Below are 18,190 nucleotides of genomic sequence, written 5' to 3'. Positions count from 1 at the left end.
TTTTAAATCTAATAATTTAAAATTGTTACTTTGCTTGAATCATAGCTGGGTCTGACTGTTCAAGAGTAAGTAGTAAGGTGGGTTTCTATGTCTCCCCCCTCAGTAAAGTACAACCAGCCATTAATTCTCTGCTGGAAGCATCCAGAGTAGCTGCTGCCAGAAACTCAGAAACCCAAATGCTCGCCTTAGCCAAACCTTGATATGGTCTTGAAAACTCTGAAGGTTTAGAAGTAGTCTATGGGGGGTGGGGAGTGGCGGGGGGGTGGGGGGGAAGGAGGCAGAGAAGGTTTTTAGAGCAAGCAGATTTGGGCCATTGTTATGCCTTTGAATGGACCCAAGAGCAAAACAGAGAAGACATAAAAGGAAAGAAGAAAGGAGGCATGCAAGAGAAAAAGAAAAAGAGACAGAAAAAGTTGTTCACAATTAACCTAAAGAACATCTGGCAGAAACTGACCTGAAAACATAATTTCAGATGAGTGTTCTCTCAAATCTAGATAGAAACTCAAACCTTATTTTAGATATCCCAGTTGAGATTCTGGAAGACTAGAAAGGAAGATGGCATTTCATGTGCTATGAAGGCAAGTTAATTCTATGTGTGTGTGTGTGTGTGTGTGTGTGTGCGCGCGCACACACACACACACACGTGTGCCCACATGTATGCCAGTTTTGAAGTTCAGCTGAGGGCCTGGCACTATCCGTGAGCTTTTTTGCTTAAAGCTAGTACTTTACTACTTGAGCCACAGATCCATTTCTGATTTTGGAGGGGTTTCTGGTGCTTAATTGGAGATGAGTCTCATAAACATTCCTGCCCCAGTCTAGCTTCAAAGCATAATCCTCAGACCTCAGCCTCCTGAGAAGCTAGGATTACAGGCATGAGCCATTAAAGGCCCCTGTCCTCTTTTGAAAAGGATGTGAACCACGTTAGCACTTTCTCTTAGTGAACTTTATTTTTAAATTTAAAATTTTGCAAAACTAAAAACAATGCAAAGGATTTTCCCAGTTGGCCTTTATACCTATGAATGAGTTCCTAACAAATCTCTCTTCCCCCAAATCAAAATCCTATCTGGGTGCCTAGTTCAATGCAGCTTAGACCCCAAGACTCCAACACCATCCCCACAACAGGGGTTCATCTGCAAGCAGTTACTTCTGCTATGTGCCAGGGGAGATGTTCCCAGAGATATTTTCATCCTCTCGAATTCAGATTTTTTTTTAAAGTATTTACTCTTTAAATTTGACTCTTGAGACTACTTGGGGCTGGATCTATCCGATCTGTATTATGATAAAATCTAACATCTATCTCTTTCTTAACTGTGAAAGAATGATAAAAAAAAAAAGTCTACAACTGCTTCTAACTCCTATTGCTTGGTAGTAAGTTTCATAGCAAAGCCCTTTGTCAGGCAGGGGGCTAACCTATTCAGAGAATAATCTCAATAGAAGAAAGCTTATTGAATAATGTCATCCTACCAGGCTCGGTAGCTTATACCTATAATGCCAGCACTCCAGAGACAGAGGAAAAAGGAATGTAAGTTTGAGGGCAGCCTGGGCTACATAGCAAGACTATGTCTCCAAACCAAAAAGAGAGAGAGAGAGAGAGAGAGAAAATAAACAAACAAATCATAAATTAAAAGAATCCCATCCCCTTGGGATTTTTTAAATGAGCCTTTGAGTACAACTAATCAGTCTTTTCAGATTATAAGTGAAATGAGAATTCCATGTTCTCATAAGTGAAAGTCCAACAGTCAAAAAGGAGGAAGCGCAGAGCTCCAGAAAGTCTCCTGCCTTCACTTCATTCTCTGATTATTTGAGCAAATACATTTCCATCCAACATTCTCCCCACAACCACTTCTTGTGCTTCTACATTATCTCATTCCAGTTAATTGCTCTTTCCCTCCAGAGCTTTTAAACCAGCAAAATACTTGTCTTTCTTCTTCCCAGCTCTCTTTGTCCTCTGCATCACAAAGAAGGTTGAGTCACATCTGTACCTTATTCAAAGCCAAAAGAAAATGGATAATCCTAGTGCCTTAGAATGGGATCCTCAATATTTTCCTTAGAGAAGAATGGGTTTTCTTTCCTTCAAAGCTCTGAGTTCATTGGGACAAGGACATTGACGACAGTGGAATCCCCAGAGCTCTGCTCTTGAGGTCTTTCCTAAAGTGTGGAATACATCCCAAAAGGGTTACTAGAGGCCATTTAAAGGAGTGCACAATTGGAGTGCATTAGAGTGGTACACTTATTCTATGCACACCAATAGGTGCTTAGGACCAGTGTAAGTTAACATGAAAGGGGAGTGGCCTTACAGCAGATATCAAATAAAAAATGAGTATAAGTAGAATGTGATAAAATAAAAAAAAAATCATGGAGCTGGGACTTAAATAGTACAAATTGGGGAGTGCCAGTTTGTGGAACTTACTGGAAGCTAGGAAGGAGGAACATGATGTCAGCCTCTGGCTTTCCTCCTACCTTCTTTGCAAAGCCCTGAGTTTGGGGGAAAGAGTGGGAAAGCAGCTGTTACCATATGATTCACAAGGTTAGGATTCACAATTTCCTACCAGGGACCAAAGATCCGTAGAAATGCTTCTAAATGCATAAATCAAACAACCAAGGCAAGCATTGCCAATCTACAATTGTTCTAGTATTTTCCATGTGGTGCTAAAGTCCAGAGAGGTCATTTGATTGTTTTTGTTGTTTTGTCTCGTATAATCCTAGTGAATTGAATGAGACCTAAAAGTTTAGACACTAACATTTATTCATTCTAAATTTTCCTATTATATGATTGTGGTTAGATGAGTCTTTCTGGTGTCCAACAAGTCTTTCCTTCCTGACTCCATCTAGCTAGTCAAGAGAGTAGTAAAAGATTGTTCATGATACACTATACAGGTCTCTAGACATTCACACAATGAGACCAATGGAGGATAGTCTTAGGAGAGGATCACAAAGGCTCAATAGCTATGTGTATATGATCATATAAAATAATATTTATAGAAATGAACTCCAAGAAATGGAAACAAGAGATTTTTTTTTGTTGCTGTTTTTGTTCTTTATCTTTTGTCTTGTTTGTAAATATATCTGCCTGGGGGACAGTAAGAGAGGGCACAGAAAGAGTGGGACAAAGGATGACCAAAAGCAGCAGGGGTACTCACTAGACACTATGTTGAAAATTAACCATACAATGTGTAGGTGGGGATAGGAGGGGAAAACTAGGAGAGCGCAAGGGAAGGGCTGAAAGTGTTCAAAAAGAAATGTACTCATTTCCTGGCTTATATAATGGCAACCCCACTGTACATCACCATATATATACACATTTTCTTCCAGAGAGGTGACACAGGCAAGAGAAGATTGTCTCCGGATTGTAGGCAAGTGTGAGAACTTTCAGGAACTTCAGCCCAAAGGCAGGGCTGACATCTAGATCTACGTCCCATGGGAACAGCAGTGAATGAAGAGCACAGAATCTTTGCCATGAGCAAGGCTGACATTTTATTAAGAGAGAAAATCTAGAGTCTGCAATTGCAAACCATCTATATCTAAATGCAAAGTAAGTCACGCGCCACCCCCCCTTGGATGAATGGAATAACTTTCTGAATTGATTTTGCACTTGTGGTCCTTATTCAACATTTTTTACATTTTCTCTATGGCCAACAATGAAAAGTCCCTTGCTGTACTATTCTCATCCAGGTTTTCAAATTGGAAGGAAGAGAGCAGGAAAGAGAGAAAGCAAACTGGCAGGAAAGAGAACGGAGAAGAAGAAATGGAAACACTAGTCTCTTACAAGTTACCTTAAACCATGAGTTGGGCAAAACAAACTATGTTACCTGTCTTAATAGTTTTCTGTTATTGCATTATGCAATGAGCCACTGAACTGCATAGTAATGATGGCTAGCCAGGTCTGAGCTTGCTTGGTGCAGGAAGTGGTGCAGACACTAGCCAATTTGATATCGCTTATTCCATACCACAACTCTATAACATATACACTATCATTTTTCACTTTACAGATAAAAAACTGGATGCTCAGACAGATTAATTCATTTGCTCCAAGTCTCACAGCTTAGGAAATGGAAGATCCCAGACACAGTTGTCAGTATCTTGGCCCTCAAAATGCTGCCACATGTGATTGGGGAGACCATCTTCCCAAGAAAAGGAAGCAGCTATTGATGGTCATCCAGCCAATGTACCCTTCCTTCAAACAGCTTTCCATTCTCAGAAATGCTCCTCTCAAGAAGAGGTCCTCCCTCTTGCTGGCCCTGTCCTTTCATCACTTCATTGTGAGGACTTTCTACTAACACTTCTGCCGCATCCCTCCATCTCCCCTGATTACTGGACTAATAACTATCTTGGGTGATATTTTTTTGCCGAGTTTCTATGATCATTGTGAGGTGCTTTCCCAGCACCTCACAGCCTTTTAATTCTCTCCTCATTATTTAAGCCAGCATGGAACAATTTTTCAAAATATCCAATTAGCAAGTGCACAGAAGGAACCAGGTCCATAATTAATTAGTGATTCTAGGACACATTAAAGAAAAAACAAAGGCAAGGATGTGGAAAACGCCAACAACTTCATGAGGAAGATGATCACATTTAGGACCTTTCAGGAAAATAATTATCCCACCTGCTCCCTGATTCCCATCCCTAAAGCACATCCACAGATGTCAAGGTTAAACAGATAGCAATCACTGGGTAACAGCACCGTGCACAATATTTCTACCTCCCCCCGCCCCCCGATGGAGGGATGCCTCAGTTTAACTGAGTTGATTCTTCCCTTTCTAATCCTAGCCCCTGGGATTTCTTGCTCTTCCCAGAGCAAATCAGGATTTAGGAGATCAAGGGAGGATGAATAAGGAAGCTGAGAACAGGAAAATACTAGAGGAAAGTCAGGATTCTGACATGCACAATTGCTCTTCTGATTTGGAGAAGTGAGTCTAGTCATGTAAACACCAATGTCGATCCAGTTCTTTTTTTAAATTTTATTTTAAAAAGTGATGTACAGAGAGGTTACAGTTTCTTATGTTAGGCATTGGATACATTTCTTGTACTGTTTGTTACCTCCTCCCTCATTCCCCCCTCCCCCTCCCCTTTTCCCTCTCCCCCCATGAGTTGTTCAGTTGGTTTACACCAAACAGTTTTGCAAGTATTGCTTTTGGAGTAGTTTGTCTTTTTATCCTGTGTCTCTCAATTTTCGTATTCCTTTTCACTTTCCTAGTTCTAATACCAGTATATACAGTTTCCAATGTACTCAGATAAGATACAGTGATAGTGCAGGTACAATCACAGGAAGGGGATACAAGATCAATCCGGTTCTTACAGACACCAGGATGTGTTCGGTAAGGTATAAGCAACAACGGAGTGCTGCACTGTTCTTCCTGAATGTGCTGCCTTCTCATCACTAGGACATCAGCATTTTGTGTCCTTTCTGGTTATTATAGACTCTTCTTGAAAAGCCAGAACCCAAAGCAAGCAATCTGAACAATATTACAGCAGGCCCTCCCATCTCACAAGGACAATATCGCCACCAGGATAAGCAGTGACATTACTACCACGGAAGAACTGCTGGTAAGTACCACTGTGAAAATGTCAAAACTTACACAGGGGGGCTGGGGATATGGCCTAGTGGCAAGAGAGCTTGCCTCGTATACATGAGGCCCTGGGTTCGATTCCCCAGCACCGCATATACAGAAAAAAACGGCCAGAAGTGGCGCTGTGGCTCAAGTGGCAGAGTGCTAGCCTTGAGCAAAAAGAAGCCAGGGACAGTGCTCAGGCCCTGAGTTCAAGCCCCAGGACTGGCAAAAAAAAAAAAAAAACTTACACAGGACCTGAGAGTTATAGGAATTCTATATTACCTGTTCTTATCTGTAGCCTAATTTCTTTTTTTCTTTTTTTTTTTTTTTTTGCCAGTCCAGGGGCTTGGACTCAGGGCCGGAGCACTGTCCCTGGCTTCTTTTTGCTCAAGGCTAGCGCTCTGCCACTTGAGCCACAGTGCCACTTCTGGCCATTTTCTGTATATGTGGTGCTGGGGAATCGAACCCAGGGCCTCATATATACGAGGCAAGCACTCTTGCTACTAGGCCATATCCCCAGCCCCAGCCTAATTTCTTTTTTGGTTCTAGACATGGTTCATGGCAATCTTCAGGGAGAACTACAGACCAAGTGGTTTACTTAATCTCATGGCAATGGGTACACAGAGCATTACATGGGAGAACAATGAAGACACCTACCAGGACATTTTAAAGACATTCTACTTGTGGCTGCTGTTCAAAAGAATAAACACCATTATGTGTGTTGCTAAGCAATCCTGCACTTTCAATCCTTAATAACTCCCTAATAACTACATTAGTAATACAAGATAGGACAAATTACATTTGGACGTGGATAAGATTCTCTGTCTTCTTTTAATAAACCACCTTGGTGACCAATAGCTTCTAACACAAAGCACGGTAATTATCCTCTGCTCTCTAGGGGTAAATCTCCTGTTAGAGAGTTTGAGAGTTCTGTGCTAACTCTTATAGGTCTTCAAACACCTCCCCCTTTAAAACATGCAAATGCTGCTGGACACCAGTGGGTCATGCCTATCATCCTAGCTACTCAGAAGGCTGAGATCTGAGGATTCCCTTTCAAAGCCAGCCCAGGCAGGAAAGTCTGTGAGACTCCTATCTCCAATTAACCACAAGAAAGACCGAAGTACTGCTGTGGCACAAAGTGGTAGAGTGCTAACCTTGAGCATAAAAGCTCAGACAGTGCCCTGGCCCTGAGTTCAAGCCCCACAACCACCAACAATTAAAAAAAAAAAAAAAGCAAGTGCTACAATTAATAAAGAAAAAAAGACTGGCTCCAAAATGTGCCCATAAAATATATATACATACATATGCATATATATATGTGTGTGTGTATCTATGTATATACACAAATATACATGCATATATACATAAATATATGTATACATATATACATATATGTGTGTGATATATACATATATAATATATATGTAATATATACATGCATTATACTTTCATATTTATACTGTTATATTTCAGAGTAGTACTGATCTAATGAAGGTACAAATTACTGAATTTTGAGGACCTATAACATCAAACTGCTACTAATTATGGTTCTTGACCTATGTCATATGTTTCCCAGAAAGACTAAATGCTCCAAGGAAAAGTAAGTGGCTAGTAAGAGTGGGAAAAACAAATAGTAAGTGTCCTTGGTTTTCTTGGCTATGAACTTTAATACAATGAAATGTATGCTCAATGAAAAAATGTGAGCCTTTCAACCACAACTTCTTCTTTTCTTTTTTTTTTTTTGGCCATTCCTGGGGCTTGGACTCAGGGCCTGAGCATTGTCCCTGGCTTCTTTTTTTTTTTTTTTTTTTTTTTTGGCCAGTCCTGGGCCTTGGACTCAGGGCCTGAGCACTGTCCCTGGCTTCTTCCCGCTCAAGGCTAGCACTCTGCCACTTGAGCCACAGCGCCGCTTCTGGCCGTTTTCTGTATATGTGGTGCTGGGGAATCGAACCTAGGGCCTCGTGTATCCGAGGTAGGCACTCTTGCCACTAGGCTATATCCCCAGCCCCCCTGGCTTCTTTTTGCTCAAGGCTAGCACTCTGCCACTTGAGCCACAGCGCCACTTCTGGCCGTTTTCTGCATATGTGGTGCTGGGGAATCGAACCTAGGGCCTCGTGTATCCGAGGTAGGCACTCTTGCCACTAGGCTATATCCCCAGCCCCCCTGGCTTCTTTTTGCTCAAGGCTAGCACTCTGCCACTTGAGCCACAGCGCCACTTCTGGCCGTTTTCTGCATATGTGGTGCTGGGGAATTGAACCCAGGGCTTCATGTATACGAGGCAGGCACTCTTGCCACTAGGCCATATTCCCAGCCCAACCACAACTTCTTACCGTCTCAAAAAGACATTCCTGTGCTACTGAAAATTAGAAATATATGTTCACATAGTACTGTCAACTCATTGATCTCATACATTTTACATTCTGAAAAATGCTACTTAAGTTTCAGGTTTTTTCCCAGTGGAAATTACAGTGGTAGCTACTAAACTAACTCCATATGATTCTCATTTTCTTATTTTACTTAGTGAATCTGAATTAAGTCAATCTTTTCTTTTGGTGGTGGTGGTACTAGTAAACTTTACAGCTATATAATGAAAGCAAAGCAAAATATTGATCAAATTATCTTTATAAAGGTCATACTAGCACTAGGAGGTGAGGTTTCTATTTTGTTAGTAAAATTCTATATTAAAAAGTCTATCTCTCTATGCATATATATGTATAGATGTAAATACAATCCATCTGATAGTGTCATTTCTTTCTGTTTTCAATTATGGTTAAGGCATGATAATCCTCTTGGTCCTAAAATGGATCAAGATTTGACCCATGCTACTTGGGAAGCAAGGGATGTTAGTATTATATAGTGAAATAAATGGGCTGAGTATGCAACTGGCTAGGTGCTGGGACTATGATGTGGAAAGGAACAATGTAGACACTGTTACAGAGAACTCGTTCCAAGGCAGGGTACTACAAGCATGGTGTGGACCAGCCTTGTTAGGCTGAACCAGGACTAATACAACACTCCAACTTTGACCACAGTTGGGCACTGCCCCACTATGCAAGTGTGTGATCAAGTGATTCCATCTGGTTAAACAGGGTGCGCAGTACCTTGGATGCTGTTGCATTTGCAGTACTGAGTTTCATGGGAGAAGATCTAAGTACCAGTCTTGGACAGGAGGACGCAAGCTGATTTGTGACAACATGGAACTTAACAATAGCAACAAAAAAAAGTCTAGTCCTTCCCTCAGAGAGTTCAAGAATACTAGTATGCTTTCAAAGCATTGTAGAGAGAGAGAGAGAGAGAGAGAGAGAGAGAGACAGAGAGAGAGAGACAGAGACAGAGACAGAGACAGAGACAGAGACAGAGAAAGAGAGACAGAGACAGACAGACAGAGATAGAGACAGAGACAGAGTGATGCCTAAAAATCCCGAATATGACAGTGAAAGAAAAAAAAAGGTTACATTTTATAAGCACTACTGGCTTCATTTAAACTACATGCCACATACTGGGACAGGAGGCCCAAAAGTGAGGTAAACAATAACAGCAAAAAGGAATTAAAAATAGTTTCTTTAATGATGCCATATATTAGTTGTATGTCTAAGTAAACTTTTTTAATCTTAAATCTTCCCAGGCTCCATAACATAATAAAATGCCACTTTGAAGATCTAATCGTATATGATTAAAGTGACTTTGAAATACCATTTCTTAGCTTTACAGTGAACACATTCTTTCCATTTTCAGAAACTGTGATTAAAGCACGGATATTAGGAGAACATTAAACCAATATACTATTGTAATAACTTATGCTTAAATGTCAGGCATCATCACCAAAAGACATAAGAGTGTTCCTTTTTTACTATTCTGTTGTACTTCCTATAAAACTAGAATTGAACTTATTAAATAAATGTGTGTCATTTATGTTTCTATATGTCACCAAAAGACTTAATTGTTAAGGCTAAGTTGAAGTCTTTGGCTGCACTAGGGATCTCATAGATGTAGTTTTTAAAAGATGGTTGAAGCACTAACTTTTAAATTTTGAGTGTAAAATTACAAAAGAAAACAACGCTCTTAAAGTGTAAAACACATTACCATGTTAGGATTTCTGGTTACATAATATCACTTATAATTGTGACATGAGAACTGGAAAATACTGCACTATTACACTGAAATCTACACATTTAGAATTGAACACATTTGCAATGCAACTACAATGAAAAGCTAAAACACATCACCATGAGTCACTGATTGTGACGTGATAAAGCAGTGGTTCTCAATTCATGACTATTTTGTTTATTCCAAGGGATATTTGGCAATATCTAGAGACGTTGTCTACTCAATATCCTACAGTGCAAAGAAACACCTGATCTAAATATTACCAATGAGGGGAAACATAGTGTCTATCCTAGCAGAGGATCACAATAGCTCAATGGTTATGTACATATGATCATATAAGATGATGCTAAGTGAAATGAACTCCAAGATAGTAAAACAAGTGGTTTTTCTTTGTGGTTATTTTTAAAATACTATGTAAAATTATTTCTTTTTCTTGATTTTTTTTCTTCTCTATGGTTTAGCCCCTGTTGTCACTGTATTTTATTTTGGTACCCTGGGTATTGTATGTACATTTATCTGAATTAGGGAAGGGAAAGGGAACATCAAAATGGTGGGGCAAAGGATAAAAAATGAACCAATGCAACAGCAATACTTACAAGACAGTATGTTGTAAACTAACTTACAATTGTGGGAGGGGCGGGAGAGGAGGGAAGGTATGAAAAAATGAGGGAGGAGGTAACAAGTCTGACAAGAAATGTACTACCTTATGTATGTAACTATAACCCCTCTGCACATAGCCTTGACAATAAAATTAAATTTTAAAAAGAGAAACATCTGTTCTAAAATGTCAATCATGCTACATTGAGAGACTTTATACTAAAGGGTATATCAACATTCTATCATTTTGTCCACAATAAGACTCTTGCCATATGATGGGGTCTGATTATTTGTTTCTCCAAAAATTCATATGCTGAAATCCTCACCCCAAGTGATGGGACTAAAAAGCAGAATCTTTGAGAAGTCACAAGAGCAGAAACCACACGAATGAGACTTAGTGTCCTTGCAAAGGAAGATCCCTAGAGTCCCCCAAGAGCTCATTCTCTCACACACACACCCTACCAGGATAAAACACCTATGCACCAGGAGACAAGCTGATCACCAGACACAAAACCTGCCAGCATATTATCTGAGGCTTTCCGTGTTCCAGAATCAGAAGACATACATTTCTGCTGTTTATAAACCACTCAGTTGATGGTATTATTTTTATAGCTACCCCAACAGGCTAAGGCAGCATACATAGAAATAATCACTTTGGTTTACACAGCCTATAAATGAAAAAGGAAGAGATTCTTGATAATTAATACAATTATTAAACCTCCCTCTGATATAAGGAATGACCTTCTGCTGTTTGCAATCAAGACCTGACAGCAATCCTCACAGAAGTCTTGGTTTAATTCCATCAGCAATGGTAAAACCTTCCGCATAGACATGCAAGCTCTTCTCTGAGGAATTCCTCAAGTAGATCTTCAGAGAAGATGGGCACAGTCGAAGCACTCAGAGGTACCAGCGATGTATTATACGCTGATTGGTAAGCCGTTGATGGCTTTAAGATGCACCATCAAATAACAGATTAGGGAAATAAATGTCTGAAAGAAATACCTCTCCTTAAATGCCTCCATTGATTATAAGATGAGAACTCTTGTTAGAGATAGCAATTGTGTAAAATCTATAAACTACATTAAATGTCTGATAGCCAGCTCTCCTTGTAAGAAGAAATAGGAAGACTGAAATGCTCTGCCTTTCTGATTCATCACAAGCAATATTGTTAGTCTGAGTTATTTTCATACAGAGACTTAGATTTCTCCCTCCATCCTTCCCCCATACACCTTGGAGATAGGTGGTGAGGTAATGGAGGGTAATGGCATCTCCAGGTCCTCAGAATCAAAACCAAAGTAGTGCAAATCCTACTGTTTCACTCCCTTATTTTCCTGTCCTAGAATTTCTCCAGAGTCTTGGACTATGAACCAAGTGTTATGAAGAACAACAACATATAACCAATTTTTTTTTACTCCACAGAAGAACAGCCACACTTAACTGCAATATGAAACACACAAACACACACACAGAGTAAAATTCCACTTAAGCATCTCTTTTCTCTCATATGCAGAAGTTAGATCTAAAAGACACTGGGACATGATAAATTATACAAGACTCTAGACATTCATACACAGTGAGACCAAAGGAGGATATTCTTAGGAGAGGAACACAAAGGTTCAATGCCTATATGCATCTGATCATATAAAATAATATACTGAAATGAACTCCAGGAAGCAAGATTTTTACTTTGTTACTGTTTTCATTTTCTTTTCTTTTTGTCTTGTTTGTTCCTCTATCTGTCTTTGGAAGGGTAAGGTGGAGGGCAAGAAGTGGAGGGACAACAGATGAACAATTGTAGCAGAGGTCCTCACTAGACACTATGTGGAAAATGAACTATGTAACTTGTGAGTGGGGATAGAAGGGAAAAACCAGGAGAGAATGAGGGAAGGGGGTGACATTGCCCAAAAAGAAATGTACCTCGTTACCTGATTTTTGAGACTGTAATCCCTCTGTACATCATCGTTATAACAACACTAAAAAATTAAATAAACAAGTAAAAGTCCACATAAATACCACTTACCTTATAAACAAAAACTTACTACAAATTGGATGTGTTTCCTTATTATCTCCCTGCTCTACTACAATATAAGGTCCATATGCTTCACAAGAGAAGATATAAAAATGGCAAAGAAACACATGAGGAAATGCTCAACATCCCTAGTAGTAAAGGAAATGCAAATAAAAACAACCCTGAGATACCACCTCACCCCAGTTAGAATGGCCTATACTCTGAACTCAGGAAACAACAAATGCTGGAGGGGCTGTGGGGAAAGAGGAACCCTTCTCCATTGTTGGTGGGAGTGCAAATTAGTACAACCACTTTGGAGAACAGTATGGAGGTTTCTCAAAAAGCTCAATATAGACCTACCCTATGACCCAGCCATACCACTCCTAGGCATCTATCCTAAACAGCAAACCCCAAGATATCAAAAAGACATTTGTACTTCCATGTTTATCGTGGCACAATTCACAATAGCCAAAATATGGAAACAACGCAGATGCCCCTCCACAGACGAATGGATCCAAAAAATATGGTACTTATACACAATGGAATACTACATAGCGATTAGGAATGGTGAAATATTGTTATTCGCAGGGAAATGGTCAGAACTCGAACAAATAATGTTGAGTGAGACAAGCCTAGAACACAGAAAACAAAGGGGCATGATCTCCCTGATATATGACTGTTAACAAAGGGAGACGGAGAGACAGTAGAGACCAAGTCTGTGAACACTGTATATGTTCTTGATACATTGTATATTGCATATATGTCTACCTGACCTAGACAAGGGATGGAAAAACAGGTCGTAAGATATCACAAGAAATGTACACACTGCCCTACTATGTAACTGCACCCTCTTTGCACAACACCTTGTAAAAAAATTTATGTTCAATTAATAAATAAATAAATAAATTAAAAAAAATATATACGGTCCATATGAACAGAGATAGTGTGTGTGTGTGTGTGTGTGTGTGTGTGTGTGTGTGTGTGTGTCTGCACGCACACATGCATGCGCCAGTCTGGGGCTTGAACTCAGGGCCTGGATGCTGTCCTTGAGTTTTTATAAGCAAGGCTTGTACTATACCACTTGTGCCACAGATTTATTTCCAGCTTTTTGGTGTTAATTGGTGAGAGTGTCTCATGACTTTCCTGCCCAGGCTAGCTTTGAACCACGGTCCTCAGATATCAGCCTCCTGAGTTGCTAGAATTATAGGTGTGACCCACCAGCACCCAGTAGGGATTTTTTTTTTTGTCTAGTGTTTATAGGTTGTGAGAAGCTGAAATAGCTCCTTTAATTTTTATACCAATGAAAAGAGACAATAGTACTCGTTCCCTGTTATGAACTATTCATGCCTTTTCATTGATTCATTCTCAGGAATCTCTGTCATCTCTCTAGCTCTCCTTTCATATCATGAGTCTTTGCTTTCCAGCAAATGGTCTTGATTCAGGTCCTAGAAAGTTTTGTGCTTTTTCTACCTCAGTCCTTTGCCTAGAACACATTTATGCCCATCCCTAAACCTTCATAATCCTCAAAAGATACCTTTTCTGATATCCCACGAAACTAGGTATGAGGCTTGTATTTTATAGCTGCACAATTCTCCATTGGTGTTTTCTTGCAACACCTATATAATGTGTTTATTATTCTTCATCTCCTCCCTAAGCAACTTGTGTTAGCTTTCTGTATCTGTGGCAAAGAGCTAAAATAAAACAACTTATAAGGAAGAGGAAAGGGTTTATCTTGGCTCATAGTTCAGCAGTTTCAGTCCATGAATTGGCCCCATTGCCTCTGGATTTACAGCAAGATGCACATCATGGCAGGAGTGGGTAGTAAAAGAAGCTGCTTGCCTGTTGGTGGCTGGGAAGCAAAGAAAGAAGGGTGTGGCCTCACTGATCTACCTTCCTTCAACTAGGCCTCAGCTCTTAAAGCATCCTTCACCTCCAAGAGTGCCATGAGCTATGCAACCAAGCCTTCAACACTTGAGCTTTTAGGGGAATTCACATATCCACATTATAGCACCATCTCTCTCAAAAATCATGCTTTCTTGTTCCCCATTAATATCCCATCATCTCACATAGTGTTTACCACATAGCAAGTGCTTCATCAATACTTATTGGACAACTAAATGAGTTATTGTTCTAGGAATATGATCTCTACCAAGTATGTGAGTGCATGTTAAACCATATCTTTCTTAATAAGTGCTTCATCAATGCTTTGGGTAACTGGAGCCATCATTTCTCGAGGGCAAGCTACTTGCTTCTACACCTATATAACAAAGGACCACATTGCCACATTGCTGGGAAATAAACTGCTCCCTTTCTATTCTTTTTCTATATACTAATTGAAAGGCAGCTTTGTTTTTGTTTTTCACTGAAATTATGATCTGTTTGGGCATGAAAAGCATGACGGAGTGGAAAATGGTAGACAGGGAATCAATTACTTGGATGATCAGTATTTGTCTCCATGTCTATATTCAGAAACATCTGGAAGCATACTTTAATTATCCTCTGGATATTTGGTATCTTGTGCTGAGAAGTCTCTGAGTTAATCTCTCCGTTATTATTGTTCCTGAATGAAAGGTTTTCTGTTGACAAAACAGGTGTTTTGTGATAGAGGGGATTTATGGGATATTGAAAATAAAATATCAGAGAGCTCTACAGCTAAGAAGATTATATCATCCCTTCTTCTAAGAGAAGTAGAAATGTGGCCTGCAGGAAAATATAACTCCATCCAATATCTTGTAAGGAGAAGCTAGTCACCTGGGAATCAGGGAGAAGTTTTAATTTCTTGGGGATCTAGAGAAAATGGGCCTAGTTTCAAGGGACTAAAGAGACCCTCCCAGGATGTCAGCAATAATCACAAACCTATAGTCTATTCATGTCTTACTTTAAAATAATTTCTTCTCATAGACCCTTCCCATCTATTGTCTGGATCTCTGCCACTATGCAAATTACTACAGGTTTAATCCACAGGGTGTGTGTGTGTGTGTGTGTGTGTGTGTGTGTGTGTGTGTAATTTTTTTGTGCAAAATTTCCCAAAGTCCAGGAAATACAGGACGTGTTGGCTGACTTATACCATGCTTTTAGAAAGCTCCAGATAGAAAGCCTAATTTCTGTTACAGCTCATCTAAACTGTCCTCTTTTGAGTCTTACAGTTGCTACAGATGTGAACCATGAACTCCTGTTCCACATTGATCAAGTTTAATTTGGGTTCACTCTAGAAGGGCCTTAAAGGAGAGATATAAGTTGTCCCTGAGATCAGATCACAGGCATAGGTACAGGATGGGGAATGTGGCAGGGGGGGGGGGGCGGCGAGGAAAGGGACAAATGCTTGAGAAGAAACAAGGAAGACTAGAAGCCAATAACATCATACTCTTTACACCTCTGCACCCAAGGCAAAGTTATCGTGTTGGATTTCACTCACGCTTTATTTACCATCTTAGCCAAGAATATACATTACAAATATGACATAAGAAAGCTCTGCTGGCTGCTGCACATGTACAGTTATGATATTCATAAGTAATTCAAGCAAAACCTCACAAGAAAAAAAGTCCTTTGGGGACAACCTGATCTTAGTTGATTTAAATGTACACTTCAGTCTTGGCCTTCTAAGCTCTCAATGTTGTTGGAGGGCAGGGTAGGGATGGGGAGAGGCAGGGCAGGGATGGGGAGAGGTAGTAAACACTGCTTAACATGGCTTCAAGTAGTTCATCCCTGTCCAATGGAGTTCATTAAAAACCACTGCCTCCTCAGATTCGGAACTGAGACCTTTCACTTTCCCTCTTGTTACATCCAGATGAGCTACACTATTCATTGAATACTTAATCAAGCCATAGATTAATGGGGGAGGGAGAAGTGAAAGGAAAGAGAGAGCAAACATATTGAAATTTCATTTTACATCTATTAAGTTCCCTTCCCAACATCAGCAAATACACAAAAAGCTTTTGCCTTTGTCTCTGTTTATTTTACTTTTCCAATTTACTACACACACACACCATTTGTCACAGTTGATTAATAAATAGCATGTTTTGTTTGTAATCGGCACAAAAAGTATTACCAAGGCCTAAGCCACACTACCTGACTACAAATCTTGGCTGTCTCTCATCTTAATTTTTTCCAAGAAATTCATATACAAGTAGCTTTCCTTTCCTAAAAAGCCAATTTCCTAAATATACAATGAGATGGCTTTTGAGACGCAAATCGACAAATTAGGAAAGTAATAATGTTCTTACCCAGACAGGAAATTCACTATGACTGCTGCTGCTCTAATTATACTGTAATAGGTTTTCAGAAGAATCTTCTCTAAATTAGAAAGCATTCCATTTACTTGTTTCACAATATCATTGTCCCTTTTCCATAATAAAGGAGTAGATTCAGAAGGTAAGGAGGAGCAAACAAATCCTTTCCTTTCCAGGAAAGAAGGAACCAGGGTTCTCTTTCATTATCAAATCTCTCATTTTGTCTTGCTTTTTGTTTTGTTGGTTTTGTTTTCATAGCTCTCTCTGACATTTAAATAAAATTTCCTACTTAATCAGTCACAGTAGGAGAGAACAGAAATTCTGAAAATGAGAACAAGTGGTGAACTTCCTTTGGGGTGCCATATAAACTCATCTCAAGTTAAAAATGGAAATGGTTATCTCAGGACAGCTCTAACGACAGACTGTTACCTCGTATTTTCTATCTACCAAACACAAACCTGACCACATAACAAACTCACCAGAATATGACATCTCCATTTTGAATCAGCATTTACACAATCTAATATCCAAAAGGTGAAAAAGTGAACTCACGGTGTGCAGTCGCTCAGTGCCTCCTCTGTGTCAGCACAGATTGTTCAGCAGCTCAGCGGCCCTGCAACTGAGATCACTCATAGTTAGGGAACATGTGATTGAACATTTGACAGCTGGAGAGACTTTAGGTAAGGCGGATACTTTTATTGCTTCTGTAGTTGCCTCTGCAAACAGGAAACAGGAAACACACCTACAAAACCACTAACATCCTTCAGCCTCATTGGTCTTTGGCTCAACATACTCAGGAGTAAGTCTTGTACCACAGAGGTAAGAGGTACAGTCCCCCCAAAGAGCAAAAGTGGGGCTCAGCATTTCACAGTCTAAAATGCTTTAAACTAATGTTATACAGGCAAAGTGCTCCCAGGAGAAATAGGCATTTAATGACACTCAGGCCTCAATGGTCTTTATGCAGGACTAAAAACTGCAAAATAAATGTATTCATAGGCATACATATAAATATATTAATATTGAAAACATGTAAATTTGTTAAAATAATAAAGTAATACAATTCTTTCCATGGAATTTACATAGGAACTATCGCTTAGGAATCTTTTGGTTGTAAGAAAATAAAACCACAACTCACCTATGTAAATAACAAAATAGGGAACAGTTATTGGATCATTGAGTTTGGGCACAAAACAAAACAAATCAGAAGTAGGGTTTGTTTTGGGAAATCAATTTTTGCTGTATCATTTGACTCTTAAATGCTCTTAGCAAAAGTATTCTCTGTGAGTGACATCATCCTTAGACATCTCTCCTCTTGATACAAAACATGACTGCAGCCCTTCTAGATCATTCATCTATCCATCATCCATTTGAGCAGCAATTACATGGCAGTCCCAAACAAAGTTCTGCGTCACTCAGATGGCCTGTTGCTGAATCAGTCATTATTCTTTAGGGTTTAACATGCATAATGGCTTCAACTAATCCAGGGCTATTGTTAGAGGTACGGGTAGAGTCAACCTAACCAAAAGATATATGGAGTGACATGCAGGGTTCTTTGAGGAAGGACAAGGGAAAATGGATTTGTGCCTACCACAACTATACTCCACAATAATCTGAAAAGTGAGGATATCCATCTTCAGAAACCCTGGTGCTTGGATTAGCATATGATATCTATAAGAGAATTAGCTAAGGTTGAATATATA

The 18,190-nt window shown here is 39.6% G+C and overlaps 1 protein-coding gene across 1 annotated transcript in view; it reads right to left on the bottom strand.

The window, feature by feature from the left end:
* Ncald (neurocalcin delta) overlaps nucleotides 1–17,117 on the bottom strand; it is a 160,644-nt gene extending 143,527 nt beyond the window's left edge. The window contains exon 1 of the mRNA XM_048359036.1: nucleotides 17,043–17,117. The gene's annotated coding sequence lies outside the window, so the exon portion shown is untranslated. The remainder of the gene's footprint in view (nucleotides 1–17,042) is intronic.
* Nucleotides 17,118–18,190: the final 1,073 nt, after the last annotated feature.

This window comes from Perognathus longimembris, chromosome 12 (assembly GCF_023159225.1).
Source record: "Perognathus longimembris pacificus isolate PPM17 chromosome 12, ASM2315922v1, whole genome shotgun sequence".
In the NCBI taxonomy this organism is placed as follows: Eukaryota; Metazoa; Chordata; class Mammalia; order Rodentia; family Heteromyidae; genus Perognathus; species Perognathus longimembris.
Note: the sequence above shows the minus strand (reverse complement) of the source record. Positions and strands in the feature narration are given on the sequence as shown.